The sequence below is a fragment of the Carica papaya genome, chromosome 7 (genome assembly GCF_054855325.1).
Source record: "Carica papaya isolate Zhongbai chromosome 7, ASM5485532v1, whole genome shotgun sequence".
NCBI classification, from domain to species: domain Eukaryota; kingdom Viridiplantae; phylum Streptophyta; class Magnoliopsida; order Brassicales; family Caricaceae; genus Carica; species Carica papaya.
In genome coordinates, this window is record NC_142315.1 from 14,217,957 (window position 1) to 14,234,819 (window position 16,863).

At 36.8% G+C, this 16,863-nt stretch overlaps 1 pseudogene; it reads right to left on the bottom strand.

Annotated features, from left to right (window-relative positions):
• Positions 1-2,104: 2,104 nt before the first annotated feature.
• Positions 2,105-2,190, bottom strand: LOC148252987 (small nucleolar RNA R71; annotated as a pseudogene).
• Positions 2,191-16,863: the final 14,673 nt, after the last annotated feature.

Here is a 16,863-nt window from a genome sequence, read left to right on the forward strand (position 1 = left end):
GATGTTGATCAAGAGAACAACTCCTTTCACCTTAAATTGTAGAAAAATCTCATGTTATAAGATCCACCAGAATACATCATCTGTCCACCAGAGATTCCATTTATGAGTATTGATAATTGTGTATTTTACACACAATCAAGATTATTTTTGCTTTAGTTTTTGTTAGTTTTGAGTAATTTTTGTCAATTTTCATTTAATTTTAGTTATTTAGTTATTTTGGTTTATTTTTTGAATTTAAGGTGATTATGTGAAAGTTTAGAAAGTTTTGGATGAAGGAACAAAATGGTAGAAACTTGTATTGGCATATGCATGCTCATGCAGGTGGTGATGCACATTAGTCTTGGAGTCTCTCGCTACACATAATTTTGAAGACAGAAATCCACATGAGCTGGTGCATTGTTATGCAGATGGTCACTTTAGTTTATATTATGAATTTTAAAGACAATTTCCTAAATTGCTTAGGATGCCTTATTCTCTTTCCTATTTCACGTAGGATTTATATTTAGGAAATTATGTTATTGAACCTAGTATATATAGGACATATTATTAGTAGTTTAGGGCAACACCCTTTTAATTCAGAGATTGTATTAAGTTAGGGTTTTTCTTTTTCTTCTCCCTAGAAGACTCAAAACTCCATTGGAGAGGAGCTAGACGAAGACACAATCATGAGTTTGATTTTATTTTACTATGTTTTCTTTTAGTTTTAGTTTTTATTTTTTTGATTTAATTATGGAATAGATTTCTTTTGTTAGGAAAAATATGAACCCTAAACTATGATGGGTATTGATTTTGATTAATGATATCTGAGTTAGTTTTATGGCAAATCATTGAGTTTAATGGTTGAATGGATATTTTGTTGATTTAATTTCTTAATGATGTGTCGAGTAGAGAAGTTAGGATTTTCAATTGATGAGATTTCAATGCATAATTTTTAGAATTTTTCCTAGCAGGTTTAATAACATATTTGTTCGAATAGATAATCTAAAACTGACTTGTGGCATGTATTCATGTTCCTGAATAAGGTCAAATTATTGGGTTGATTATATATAGATTTCTGTAGAAGTGTCTGAATAAGAGTTTCATTTAAATATGAAAGATTATGTCCCTTAATAAGGTTAATCAGGCTTTAAAATTAACCCGTCAATCTTAACTCATATATCGTCATCAATATTGATATCTAAGCAAGTTTAAGGGGATTGTGGACCCTAATGTCACTTTATTGATTGATTTATCTTCGATTTACTATGGTTATTCAAGTCTTTACAATTTTATTTAGTTTTATATTTTACTTTAATTTACTTTTATTCGATCAATATTTCTCAAATAACATATTTCAGTATAATAATTGATTTATAAAATTTGGTCTTCATGGGAATTCGGATTCTCATATATGTAGTACTGATAAGACTAGTACACTTGCTAGTGTTGTTTAGGATGCATCAAGTTTTTAGAGTCGTTTCCGGGGAGCAAAGATTTATTTAGAAATTATTATATTGTTATTAGCTATTAATTTGAGATTTTTAATTTTTAATTTGTTTCTCTTTTATTTCAAGTTTTGATTAGTGTATGACAAGTAATTCTGAGGAGCCATTAGGAGAATCTGATCTTGAACCTGAACGAAGTTTTCATTCAAGAAGAAGAGTAAACTATAAATTCAACATAGTAGAGAAATAAAATAATCTTCTTGAAAGAGGCAAAAACAATAATGGTGCTAGAGGTGCTCAACCTATTCGTACCATGAGAGATTATGCCATGCCATCATTGGAAGGTATAAGTCTGAGCATTTTGAGACCTGTCGTTGAAGCTAACAACTTTGAGATCAAGCCAGTAATACTACAATTGATCCAACATATTTGTCAATTTAGAGGATTGCCTAGTGAAGATCAACATCAACACATAGCTAGGGTCCTTCAAATTTGTGATACTTTCAAGTGCAATTGAGTTTCTGAAGATGCAAAGAGGCTAAAGCTTTTCTCTTTCTATTTAAGGGATAAAGCACAACAGTGGGGAGAAGCACTAGCATCAAACTCCATAACTACTTAAAATGCATTGGCGTAAAAATTTCTTAGTAGGTATTTTCATCCCTCTAAATTTGCATAATTAATTAATGAGGTTGCTAAATTTTTACAGGAAGATTCAGAGACCCTTTATGAGGCATGGGAGAGATACAAGGATATGCTAAGAATATGCTCCAAGAGGAGTTCTTTATTTGGCAAAAAGTTCAAACCTTCTACAATGGAATTAATAACTAAGTCAGAAGCATGACAGATGCTTCATGTGGAGGTTCAATATATATAAAGTTACCTGAAGAAGCTTATGAATTGATAGAGGAGATTGTTGCCGACTCAAGTGAATGGCCTACTGAAGACAATCTACAAAGAAGACAGTTAGAATTTATAATATAGATATTTTTATAGCATTAACATATCAAGTTGAAGCATTAAATAAGAATCTACAAGGGCTAAAATTGTAAAAAATAAGCTGTAGTGGTAGTTGTTTTTTATTCTTATGGAGGAGGGCACTCAAATCAAGAGTGCCAAGCCAGTAATACATTTGTTGCTAATAATGGCCTGAACAAGCTAAGTTTGCTAATAATTTTTGTAGGCAAAATGATCCTTTCAGCAATATTTACAATCCTAGTTGGAAAAATCATCTAAATTTATCATGAAACAATAATAATAATTAGGGGAGACAACCACCACCAGGATTCCAACCTCGAAAGCATCCTCCCCCACAAGAAAGGAGATCTAACTTGGAGGAGCTAATGAAAAAGTTTATTAATTCTACCAGAGTAAGATTGCAAAATCATGAGGCTTCCATAAAGAATCTAGAGACACAAATTGGACAGCTTGCTAATGCTATTGCAAGTCGAACTCAAGGGTCATTACCAAGTAACTCAAAGACTAATCCCAATGAGCATGTTAAGGCCATTACACTAAGAAGTGGGAAGGTGTTGGAGGAGCTAAAGCAAAAAGTAAGAGCTAATAAGGTGATTCAATCAAACCCAGTTGAGGTAAGTGTGGAAATGCAAGGTAAGGAAAATACTAACTCTACAATTCTCAATTCGAACTCCAGTGTAGATGCTAATAAGTTTCATTACCCATATGGAATTAGAAAGGATAAAAATGATGCCAAATTTACTAGATTTTTAGAGATCTTTAAGAAATTATAGATTAACATTCCATTTGTTGAGACTTTGATGTAGATGCCATAATATGCAAAATTTCTTAAGGATATTATTTCTAATAAGAGAAAGATTGAGGAATATGGTACGGTAATGCTTACTGAGAATGTAGTGCAATTATTCAAAATAAGTTGCCTACAAAGCTTAATGATCCAGGGAGTTTTTCTATACCTTGTGAATTAGGTAATTTTAAATTTAAAGAGGTACTATGTAATTTGGGGTTATAGTATTAACCTAATACCATTATATGTTTGTAAGAGCCTCAACTTTTGGGAGCCAACAGAGATAAGCATGGTTATGCAATTTGCAGATAGATCAATTAAAAGACCTATGAGAATCATTAAAGATATTTTGGTAAAAGTAGGAGAGTTTATTTTCCCTATAGATTGTGTTATACTTGATATGGATGTTGAGTTTAAGTTATCATTGATTCTAATTAGACCTTTCTTAGCCACAACTGGAGCATTAATAGATGTAAAGAATGGTAAATTAACCCTTAATTCAATGAGGAGGAGATAGTCTTTGACATAAAAAAAGGTAATGAAAAATCTTTCTATTAGTTTAGATGATATGTGTTGTGCAATTGATATTACTGATAAGTGTGTATATGAACAACAACAAGCCATTTTACTAAAGGATGATTTAGAGAGATGTCTCAGGATATCAAGCACAACTGAAGAGGAGGATCCTGATTTGAAAAAGGAAGTGATAAAGCTGAAAAGTGAATCTCTATCAGACGTTGTGCTAGGAACAAAGAAGGAGCCACATATGGAGACAACAAAAATGGAGCTTAAGCCTTTACCTAATCATTTTAAATATGTGTTTCTTAAGAAGGACTCTGACCCAGTAGTTACTTCTGTTTCTTTGACAAAGTTAGAGGAAGATGTTGGTTGAAGTTTTGCAGAGGAGAAGAAATAAATTGGGTGGTCGATCTCTGATATTAAAGTTTTAACTCAACTGTTTGCATGCACAAGATTCTCATAGAGAATGATTTCAAGTCGACTATTCAATAACAAAGGCGTTTGAATCCAGCCATGCAAGAGGTAGTGCAAAAGGAAGTAGTGAAGTTACTTGATGCAGGTATTATATATCCTATCTCCGATAGTTCTTAGGTTAGTCCTGCTCAAGTAATTCCTAAGAAGGGAGGTATGACTATAGTTAAGAATGAGAATAATGAATTAACCCTTATTAGGACAGTAATAGGGTGGCGAGTGTGTATAGATTATAGGAAATTAAATTTAGCCACTAGAAAGGACCATTTTGCTTTACTATTTATGGATCAATGCCAGAAATTTTAACAAGTAATAGGTTTTATTGCTTTTTAGATGGTTATTTTGGATATTTTCATATTCATATTGCCCAAGAAGATTAAGAGAAAACAACCTTTACTTATACTTATGGTACTTTTGCTTATAGGTGTATGCCTTTTGGGTTGTGCAATGCGCCAGCTACATTTCAGTGGTGTATGATGTCTATTTTTCATAACATGATTGAAAAATTTATGGAGATCTTTATGGATAATTTCACTCTCTATGGCCCAACATTTGACTCTTGTTTACATAATTTAGAGTTAGTTTTGCAGAGATGTGAGGGGACAAACTTGATGCTGAATTGGGAGAAATGGCACTTCATGGTGATTGAAGGAATAGTTCTTGGACATAAAATTTAAGAAAGAGGAACTGAGGTAGACAAAACAAAATGGAGATGATAGCAAAGTTGCTACCACCAACAGATGTTTGAGATGTTCAGAGTTTTTTAAGTCATACGGGTTATTTTAGAAGATTTATCAAAGATTTTTCTAAAATAACAAAACCTTTAAGTAATTTACTTATGAAGGATGCTAAATTTAACTTTAATAATGATTGTTTGTAGGCCTTTAACATATTGAAGGAGGAGCTAGTGACAGCCCCTGTGATTGTAGCACTATATTAGAGTGAGCCTTTCGAGCTTATGTGTGATGTTAGTGACTATATAGTATGAGTTGTCCTTGGGCAAAGAAGAGATAAAGTCTTTAGAATCATTTATTATGCTAGTCATACTCTCACAGGCCCATAACTCAATTATAGTACAATTGAAAAAGAGTTTCTAGTAATTACTTTTGTATTTGAGAAATTTTGATCATATTTAATAGGTTCAAAAATAATTATTTTCACTGACCATGTAACTTTGAGGCATTTTTTTGCTAAAAAAGACTCTAAGCCGATATTGATTAGTTGGGTGTTGCTACTATAAGAGTTTAATGTGGAGATTAAAGATAAAAAAGGAGCAGAGAATCTAGTAGCTGACCATTTATCAAGACTAAAGAAGTTGTTACCTACATACTCTTGGAAGTCTTTGAGGATCCCATAGATCCAAAAAATTGGAGTAGATGATTGTTCGCGCATTCTGATGAGTCCAATAACATAGTGAAAGAAGTAGCCTTCTTTTGTATTTGATTTCTTTTGTTGCCACTTCAGTCCTCAATTATATGTATGTAATTAGAACTAATATATATATATATATATATTTTTGTAAGGGATTTGTAATAAGTTTATTCCGTTGCATAAATTTTATTATGTACTTGTTATTTTGAATCTGTATCTGACACCCATTTACTTTTGCTCGGGCTCAGAATTTGGCTCGAGATTATTTTTAAAATTTAAAAAATGTATAAAATATAATTTTGAAATTAATAAATTTTTATTTAATGTGAAATTAGGTAAAAAAATAGGTTGATAATGAAATTGAAAATAATTTTGGTAAAAAAAGAGTGAAAATTTGGGTTCGGATGATGTTTTTGAAAGAAAAATAGGAAACTAGAGGTTAAAACGCAATTAAGAAAAATTACGCCACGTACGACTGCCCAGTCAACAGCCTTGACGAAACGGAGCACGCCACGTGGCAAGGCATGCTGACTTGGTACCATGCGGGAGGCCACACTGACGATCTGCGTGTCCTGCGATTGGACAGCCCAGAAGCATTCTTGCGCGTGTGGATGGTTCGAATCCATTCCCTCAGGCGCGATCGGACGATTGCAATTAAACGCGATAAACGGTCCAGATTCGTTCCCTTTTTAAACGCAATCATACGGTCGAGATCAAACGTAATGAATAACCCAGATTTACGCGAGACGGGTATAAATATCTCGCATTACACTGAACCCAAACCCTAGCCACTAGCCTCCTGCTGGAGAAGAAGAACCAGTGGCTGGATAAGGGAATCAACCACCGCCCGCCGCGACGTTGGAGCAACCTTCAACCGCCAAAAAGGTAAATATTCTCTTATTCACTTGGAATTTGATTCCGAGCACCCCTATGGCCAAATCAGAGCAAAAGAAACTGCGGATGAGCTGGAAACCACGGGCAAAACTCAAACTGCCTCTGATGAGCCCCTTCCCGTTTCGTGTAATTTTTCCACCATTGTGTTCACCATTCTGTTTTCTATAGGTTGACTGAAGAAAAACACCTAGTCGTGAAGGTGAGCCGACGAAGTTGCTGCACCAGAAAATTTTGCATTTAGTAGGTTTTTATTTTTTTTACTTTTTTTTGCCAATCGAGGCCCCCTAACATGTTTTCTCATAAGGATTCGTATAAAACTGGCCAAAACTAGACACAACTGGCCGAAAACAGCCAGGCTGAGGCAGACTTAACCCCCCATACTTTGAAGGTGGCCCTTATTTTTTAGTGGCTGAAGCCTGGATCCTACAGATAGAGAAACTCTTCTCTGTCCTAGACCTGACCGAGGAATAGAAAGTTCCCATCGTAACCTTCATGCTAAACAATGAAGTAGAACATTAATGGCAACTTAAAAAGGAAGTCTTGTCTACCCTTACCAGCTGGGAGGTTTTCATGAATGCATTCTTTGATAACTTCTTCCTTGCCTATGTTTGAGAAAAGAAAGAGGAGGAATTTTAGGACCTCCGCCAAGGGAGTCTGACAGTTGCCCGATATGCAGCTCGTTTTGTTCAACTGTCTAGGTTTGCCCCTCTAATGATCACCGTCGAAAGCCAAAAAGCTAAAAAGTTTCTCAAGGGCCTTCGTGCTGACATCTATGACCGGGTCGGATGCTGAGACCTAGTTCGTATGTGAAGGTGCTCGAACATGCCCAATTGGCCCAAGATCTCATCTCAATCAAGCACTAGCACATTGTTCGAGTTCGTACCCAACAACAACCCCAACAGCTTAAAAGGAGATTCCCTAACCCAGTAAGTATCCACCCTGATAAACGAACTAAAGTTGTCCTCCCCCCTGCTTTATCTCCACCTAAAGTTTAACTTGCCTGATCTACCAATCCTATCAGCATTGTGGTCGCTCGCATGGGGACCTGCCTTGTCGAGGTATCAATAACGCTTGTTATAGGTGTGGAAGCACTTAGCACCTTATAAAGGACTGCTCCTAGCGACCAAAGGATGCAACCTGACCTATAACACAAGGTCGCATGTACCACTTGGATAAACCTGGTGCCCTTCCTACTCTTGTCCTTATCTAGGGTATGTGTTCTATTCATGACACTTTTGCCAAGGTTTTGATCGATACAGGTAAAACTCATTCTTTTATTTCTCGTATAGTTTCTTGAAATCTTGATTTTAGACCAGAACCTTTGGTAGAAACATTAACAGTAGAAACTCCCTCTAGGGGACTACAAGAGGCTTATTGTGTTTTTAAAGACTATAGGATAAAAGCTTTAATAATAGAGGTATATGTAAACCTGATACTATTAGATTTTGTAGGATTTGATGTGATATTAGGAATGGACTGGTTGGAAAAGTATAGAGTTATAATCGATTATGAAAGTAAAATTGTAACTTTACAGTCTCCAAAAAAGGAATAAAATTTTTGTTATTTTCCTAACCAATGAATGAAAAGTAATATGGATGCTTACCCTGTTGTGTGTACCATACTAATTGTTTGCAACTTTTCAGATGTCTTTCCTATTGAACTTTCTGGTCTACTTCCTCCATGAGAAGTAGAGTTTTTTAATTGAGTTGTTGCCCGGAACCCAACTAATCTCAAAACCTGCCTATCGTATGAGTCATGCTGAGCTAACAGAGTTGGAACATCAACTTTCTAATCTTATTATCCGAGAGTTTATTTGCCCTAGCCATTCTCTTTGGGGTGCTCTAGTGTTACTCGTGAAGAAAAAGGATAGTTCCCTCAGACTCTGCATGGACTACCGAGAACTCAACCGAGTAACTGTTAAAAGCAAGTACCCCTTACCTTAGATTGATGACCTCTTCGATCAACTGCAATGAGTCACGGTCTTCTCTAAGATCAATATCAGGATGGGATACCACCAATTGAGAGTCAAAGAAGAAGATATTTCGAAGATCGTCTTTCGATGCAGGTATAGTTGTACAAGTTCAGGGTAATGCCATTTGGATTAACCAATGCCCCAAAGCCTTCATAGACCTAATGAATAGAGTTTTCTGGCACACACTAGATCAATACATAGTGTGTGCCAGAAGAACATGTAATGCACTTGACTGAAGTGTTGGAGATTCTTCGCCAGAACCAACTATATGCTAAACTGAGCAAATGGCTTTCTGGTTGGATCGAGTTTCTTTTTTCAGACATGTAATCTCAAGTGAAGGAGTTTTCGTAGACCCGTCTAAGGTGGAAATGGTAGTCAGCTGGAATTCGGCCATCAACATGGCCAAGGTACGTATTTCCTTAGTTTCGCAAGTTACTACCAACGGTTCATTGATGGATTCACTAAGATTGTCACCCCACTGACCTGACTTATATGAAAGAGGGTACTTTTTATTTGGAATTATGAGTGTAGTGAAAGCTTCATGGAATTGAAGCATTGTCTCACCTCTGCTCCTGTGTTAATCCTCTATGAGAATATGGAAAGATTTCAAGTCTATTGCAATGTATCTCATATTGGCTTAGAGTGTGTCTTGATGCAGCATGATAGAGTAGTTGTCTATGGGTCCCAACGATTGAAACCTCATGAGCAGAACTACCATACCCATGACCTGGAGCTTGCAGCAATTATCTTGGCCCTGAAGATATGACATCATTATCTATATGGCCAGACTTTTGAGATTTATACTGACTATAAGAGTTTAAAATATATTTTTTCACAGAATGCATTAAACATGAGACAGAGACGTTGGATGAATCTCTTGAAGGACTACGACTGCAAGATCATTTATCACCCCGAGAGAGAAAATGTGGTCGCTGATGCACTGAGCCGAAAGGAGTTTGATGGCCTCCAGTTGGAAATTAATAGATGCTATGCAGTCTCTTTGCCTTAGCTATTATGGCAAAGACACACTATCTTACCTAAATCCAAGCCCTATCGGATCTCTTTATGAAAATCTGGGAAGCTCAATCCACGGACCTAGAACTCACCAAGAATCTAGGTAACTTCACTTTTGACGAATCTCCTAAGTTCATGATTTCAGATGATGGATTGTTCCGATTCCAAAATCAAATTTGGGTCCCTGTTGTTGTAAGGGCGAATGTTCTCAAGACCGTCCACGCTTCCAAGCTATCCATCCATCCTAGAAGTACCAAAACGTACTGGGACTTGAAATAGCAGTATTGGTGGCCAAGAATGAAGAAGGATATAGTTGACTACGTCTCCTGATGCCTCACTTATCAGTAGATAAAAGTAGAACATCAGAGATATTGTGGCTTGTTATAAGGTCTTCCGATTCCTGAATGGAAATGGGAGCATGTAACTATGGATTTTCTTATAGGATTACCTAGAACTTGTTCTAGTCAAAATGCTATCTGGGTCATCGAATACAGACTGACTAAGACCGCCCATTTTCGGCTGGATTTCAACACTTACAAAGAACTCTTCTATAATTTGTCCGAACTTATGTGTTTAAATTATATTGATTATCATGTGAGGATGAGATGGAGCATAAAATGCACTCAATCTCAAGAATAGTTAGAATAAAAATGTGAGATAGAGCGTAAAATGCACTCATAATGCAAAAAAAAAAAGAACACAGATAATAATCTACTCCTCTAGCCAAACGGCTATAAGTAGTCGTATTAGTCACTTGAAACTATGACCAATTGAGTAACAGGGGCCATTCATCACAAATGTTTGTACTTGCATCAAAAGGTTGATGACATTTCAACCAAGCGAAGGTACTGAAGCTTTTCTGTTCTTGGCATGAACCAATTGCATGAATTATACGGACAAGTTTGGTGGCTATTCTACTAGGTATTAATCAGTCCCCTCAAAATTTTTACATGTTAAATTTACAAAACCCTCTCATGTTATGTTTAAATATGGTTCTATAAAACTCAAGCTTATAAATTACTAGTTGCAATTTGGGGGTTAAGGTATAACATGTGGGTTGTAATTTGATGGTTGGGAATTAGTGAGTTGTAAGTGAAGAGGTAAGTATTGATGGGGTGTACTATGTAGTGTTTGAGGGCAACCACAAGATAAGTGTGAGAAAGTTTGATAAGGTGTAAAAATAACACCCTTGTCGCCTACTTTTATGTGTCTAAAATGAATTGTTTATTACTTAATCAAGTTATCTTATCCATTTTTTTGCAGGATAGGACTTGCAACCTAAAGCTAGGAAAAACAACAGAAAGTAAGAGCAAGAACTGTAGAACTACAATTTGTCACGGTCTTAGCCTTGGGCAACACTAAGACCCCACAGCGGTAGCATCCATTGGCCCCTGTACAAAACCTTTGCCCAAGGCTTGTACTTTAGTAGAAACAAGAAAACAATTGTACACTGAGCAGTTTCAGTTTCATTACTGACCTGTAATTATTATTAGAATTTTTTTAATTTTTATAAAATACGGAATTCTTGGTTTTTAAGCCTCAATTCACTGTAACAGAGAATAGGGTGAGGGATCCTTACTTGGATCGGTGTTTCAAAACATTGTGCTACCCACTATGCATCTTGACGAGCCCCGAATTTTCTTAAATTTTCCTTGCAGTAATCAAAATATATGTCACGTACCCAAAAATACCCAAAAAATTCAAAATCAGTGTTGAAAATCGTTTTCAGCAAATTTTAGGGTTCTAGTACGGCCCCGCCACCGTGCTCTAGTAGCGGCAATTCACCTTGGCCTAGCTGGTTTTGGCTAGTTTTGGCTAGTTTTGGCCGATTTTGCATGCATCCCTGCACAAAATACGTTAGGAAGCCTTAGTTGGTCAGAAAAAAAAAATCGAACCTACAGGCGAAGGAGTCTCCGGGTGCAGCTCATCCACCGATTCCCTTTCGCGGTTGGGGTTTCTTCTTCGACTAACCTTTTTTTATGGTCGGCGGTGGTTCTAGTGCAGCGGCGGCCGGTGGTCGGTCTCCTTCTCCGGCGAAGGCAGGTGTGGGTAAGGTTAGGATTCCCTTAGACGCGATGTTTAAATACACATCCCGTCTCGATCTGGGCAGTCCACTCGGGGATACGTGGCCTTCTCTTATCCATTGGATTCATCTTATTGGGGAAATAAATCTGGGCCGCCGATCAGATTGAATTTGATCATTCGATCACACCTAAAGAGGGAACACATCTGGGTCATTCACACGCGCGAGATGAGATTTGGACTGTCGGATCGCCGGGCACGCAGATCCTCGCATGGCTTCCCGCGTGGTGCTGATGTCAACGAGGGTTTCACCGGCGTGCTCTACTTTTCTGGGGCTACTGACCGGGCCGTCCCATGTGACCGAACTTTGTTTTTGCATTTTAACCCAATATTTTTAATTTTTCTTTCAAAAATACTCCCCGAATTGAAAATTTCACCTCTTTTTCCTAAAATTGTTTTCAATTTCGTCGCTAATTTATTTTTTCTAAAAAATTCAATAAAATTAAACTAAAATAAATAAATTTAATTAATTAATATTTTTTATAAATAAAATAATAAAGAAAATAATCCCGAACCGATTTTTGAACCTGGGTATTACAAAAGTAACTCCCATGAAATTAGCACATATATTGGCAGTCACAAATGCATTTCCAAAACAAATTTCTCGATAACTAATATTTTTTTTTAGAAATTAAGGAAAAAAACCTCTAATTAACACTATAAATATATCAAAGTTGCTACAAATCTTTTTTCAGAACCAGCAATATATATATATATATATTTTCCAATTAAATTTCACACCATGGTCGTCTCCTTCCCATTGTTATCTTTAAACACGATAGGATGGTCGAGATCAAACGCAATGAACGGCACAGATTTAAGCGAGACAGGTATAAATATCTCACATCACACCGAACCTAAACCCTAGCTGCAAGCTTCCCATCGGAGAAGAAGAACTAGTTGCTAGAGAAGGGAGTCGACCACCGCCGGCCGTCGAGCTAGAGCCATCTCCAACCGTCAAAAAATGCAAAAATTCTCTTATCCGCTCGAAATTTGATTCTGAGCACACTCATGGCTAAATCAGAGTAAAAGGAACGACAGATGAGCCAAAAACTGTTAGCAAAGCCCAGCGACGTCGTCGCGTACAAAACCCAAACCCGCCTCCGATGAGCCCATTCCTGTTTCTCGTTTCATGTGATTTCTTTACCATTGTGTTCACCATTCTGTTTTCTATAGATTGACTGAAGGAAAATACCGATGTCCCCTAACGTGTTTTCTCGTAGGGATGGATATAAAACTGGCCAAAACAGACTAAAACTAGCCAAAGACAGCTAGGTCGAGGCAAACTGCCGTCGTGTGCAGCGATGCCATCACTAGAGCACGGCGGTGTCTCCGTGTCGGAATTCTAAAATTGACTGAAAAAGATTTTTAATACCGATTTTGAATTTTTTGGAATATTTTTTGATACGTGAAACCTATTTTAATCTCCGCAGAAAAATTCAGAAAACTTAGGGATTGCTAGTAGATGTAACAGAAAGTTCGGTATTTCAGACACCAATTCGAGTAAGAATCCCTCACCTTATTCGCTGTTATAGAATTAAAACTTAATAATCGATAATATGGTATTTTGTGTAATTTAAAAAACTTTGAGAATAATTATAGGTTACTAATGGAGTCAGAACCGATTAGTTCTTTATTTGTCCTGTTTAACTGATTGTTAAATTTACAGTTTTAAATGCATAATGATATACTAGAATGGTCAGATGATCCAGTTGTACTTCCTTGATATATATATATTGCTTGTTTTGCGTTATTTATGATTGATTTGTGAAATTAAAAATTAATATGTAAAAAAAAATTTATTGGTCACGTGAATTAATGAATGGTAGCCTTACTGGATATCTTGAGAGATGGTGGACAGACCGGGTACATAAGAAACCTTACCATGAAGTTGTCTCATACCATACAGGGTATGGAGACGACCCGATTTACCATCATACCAGACGGAATATTGAGGGATTGTATTTATAGCACTCATACCGGACGTGATATGTGGACGACCGATTAGTTGATAATGTTGAATACTAATTCATGTATAGTGGGACATTCTTATGGGGCCCCAAGAATACTAGTAAGCAAATAAAAAGGGAAAGTGGTTGTTATTGCTCACTTGAAAATGATATTGGAATGTTTTTTGAATTATTGTATCCCTATAGGTCAATTTTAGAAATTTCACAATAGTAAATATACGCAATAAATGGTTTTTCTTTATGATAAATGAATTTACTTAAATCAAGAGCTCTATTAGTTGTTTTTATGATTTTTACCAATTTTCAGTTTCTGCATCGGTGAGTAGTATGATTGTAGCAGCCCCGGAAATTCGTAATTGAATTTATATTATAAATATCAAATGCGGAAACGAAGTCAAAATTTGAATAACATCCCTTACACTGAAACCGAAACGTGCTCACAAAATATAAAAGATTAAACTACCTAAAGGAGAAACTTGAAAGTAAAAACTACGAATGTGACTATGGAGTCTTTAGGCGTCCCCTTCGTCGTCCTCCTACGGAATCGGCTCGGGAACGATGTCCTCTTGATCTGAAATGATTAAATAAGGAATGAGCTACACTAGCCCAGTAAAGACATCACGATATCTCACCGTCACGGAGGTAAAGGTGGGTAGAAAACACAAAAAGACCAATGGAGCATAATTTACAACAAATTCTTTTATCGATAAATAAAACCTTTACCATTTACTTACCTCGGTGAAATTCATAAAACAATATACGAAAGCAATAACATCATCATCATCATGGAAACATATATATGAACTGTATAACATAATACCTATCACACTTTTCGTAATTCAATCGTTACACAACATATTTTTCTAATTCACCAGCCCACTAGTATCCATGGGGATCCATAGGGGTCCCGCTACCCGTTAATCCTTAACACATGAAACCAAATTCCAGGGCCGTCCCCATACCCTGTCCGGTATGGGTGCCAAACCATAAACCTCATTACCCCGTCCGGTATGAGGGTGAAACGGGTCGTCCCCATACCCCGTCCGGTATGGGCGCCAAAACATATACCTCATTACCCCGTCCGGTATGAGGGTGAAACGGGCCGTCCCCATACCCCGTCCGGTATGGGTGCCAAAACACATAAGATCTCCATACCCCGTCCGGTATGGGAGATCACAATCCCGGTAGGGTTCCCTACGGACCCGGTCCGTCCACCATCTCCCAGGATATCTAGTCAGGCTGACCACATTATACCATTATCCATTTACATAATTGTTCATTCTCTTTTTTCCTCAGTCAGCATCATTAATCCACATACAAGCAAACAAACAGACAACATACAGCATCAATATCCCGGTCATTTAATCCATAATCAATAAAATAGTAAAACATGCACACGAAACTATAAAATGAAAACATCAAACCTCATGCTACATTTAAAACTGTAAAACAGGCCAAATAACAGTTAACCGACAAATACACTAGACTTGGGCTCCATTAGCGACCTTAAGCAATTTCACACATTCGTTGATTCATGAAATACTGTTTTATCATTTATTGAACTTTAAAACCGTGATAGGAAATAAGGTGAGGGGTCCTTACTCGTTTCGGGGTCCGAACACGGCTTCACAGTGCGCTTGCAGGCTGTCCATAATTTTCCCTGAATTTTCCTCGGGGAACTGAAACGCACTACTGGTACCCGCACGTGTTCCAAAAAAATCCCAAATTAGGCCCAGGGCCCCTTTCGACCCTAATCGCAACTCCGGCACGGCGACTCCGCCGTGCTCCGGCGACAAAGATCGCCTCTGATGAAGCCCTTCATGATTCCCGTTCTGCATAATTCTTTCACCATTGTAATCACTGTTTCCTTCTCTACAGGTTGACCAAAGCAAAACATCTAATCACGAAGGTGAGCCAGTGGAGCTACTGCACCAAAGAAATCCACTACCGATGAGTTTCGATTTTTTGACTTTTTTCGGCCAACCGAGGGCCCTTAACTTGTTTTCTCACAGGAATTGGTACGAAACCGACCGAATTCGGCCAAAAATGACCGAAAATGGCCGACTCAAGGCAAACCACTAATGTGGGTAGTGGTGTCGTTGCCGGAGCACGGCGGCTGGAATTTTGAAATTGGCCAAAAAGAGTTTCTAACACTGATTTTAGATTTTTTGAATATTTTTATGTACTTAAAGTGCGTTTTAATCTCCAAAGAAAAATTTAGGAAATTTGGGGACCGCCAGTAGGCGCAGTTAAAAGTTTAGCATTTCGGACATTAATTTGCGTAAGAATCCATCACCTTATTCCCTGTTATGGAATTGAAGTTTAATTTTAAATAATATGATATTTTATGAAACTTAGAAAACATTCATAATTAATTATAGGTTACTAATGAAGCCGGAACCAGTTATTTACTATTGTTTGTTATGTTTAACCGATTGCTTGATTTTACAGTTTTCAAGTGTATGATAATACACTAAAATTGGTATGATGATGCGATTATATTCCTTTTATGCATGTTTTGCTTGTTTTGTGTGACTACGTTGAATTAGAAAACTAAAAATTAAAAGAAAAAGGGGAATTGTTTGATTAAGGGGATGGATGAATCGACAGCCTTACTGGATTTCCTAAGAAATGGTGGACGGACTAGGTATATAAGGAACCCTAACGTGAACGTTGTCTCATACCGGACGGGGTATCGAGTTTCGGTAATTTGGCGCTCATACCAGACGGGGTATGGGAACGGTCCGTTTCACCCTCATACTGAACGGGATATTGAGGGATGGTATCTTTTAGCGCTCATACCAAACGGGGTATGAGGACAGCCTGTTAATGGTAAAATATAAAAAGAGAGTTCTCACGCGTAGTGGGGACATCCCTATGAACCCCTATAAATACTAGTATGCTAGAAAAAAAGGAAAAGTTGTTGTTCCGACTGATTGCATATGAAATTATGATATGTGTTATGTTATTGACTCTATAGGTTGGTTTTGAAAATTTCGCTACGATAAGTATGCGGTAAATGATTTTATTTATGATAAACGAATTTACTTAATTTAAGAGGTTCATTAGTTATTTTTATAATTTCTACCAACCTTCATTTCTGTATCGGTGAGTAGTGTGATATTCTTAGTAGGCTAGTGTAGCTCACTCTTTCATTTACCATTTAAGATCAAGAGGATCAGGATCCAGAGCCCGATTCACAAGAGGGTTGCAAGTAGGACATTATGTTTGTTTACTTTTAATTAATTTATTTAGTTATTAGTTGTTCTTTTAGATTGATTATTCTTGTAAGCCCTATTTGGTATTTTCAGCTATTGTGTAAGGAATGTAAACCCTAATTTATTATTTTACTTTCGCGCTAAATTTATAATTTATCACATTTGG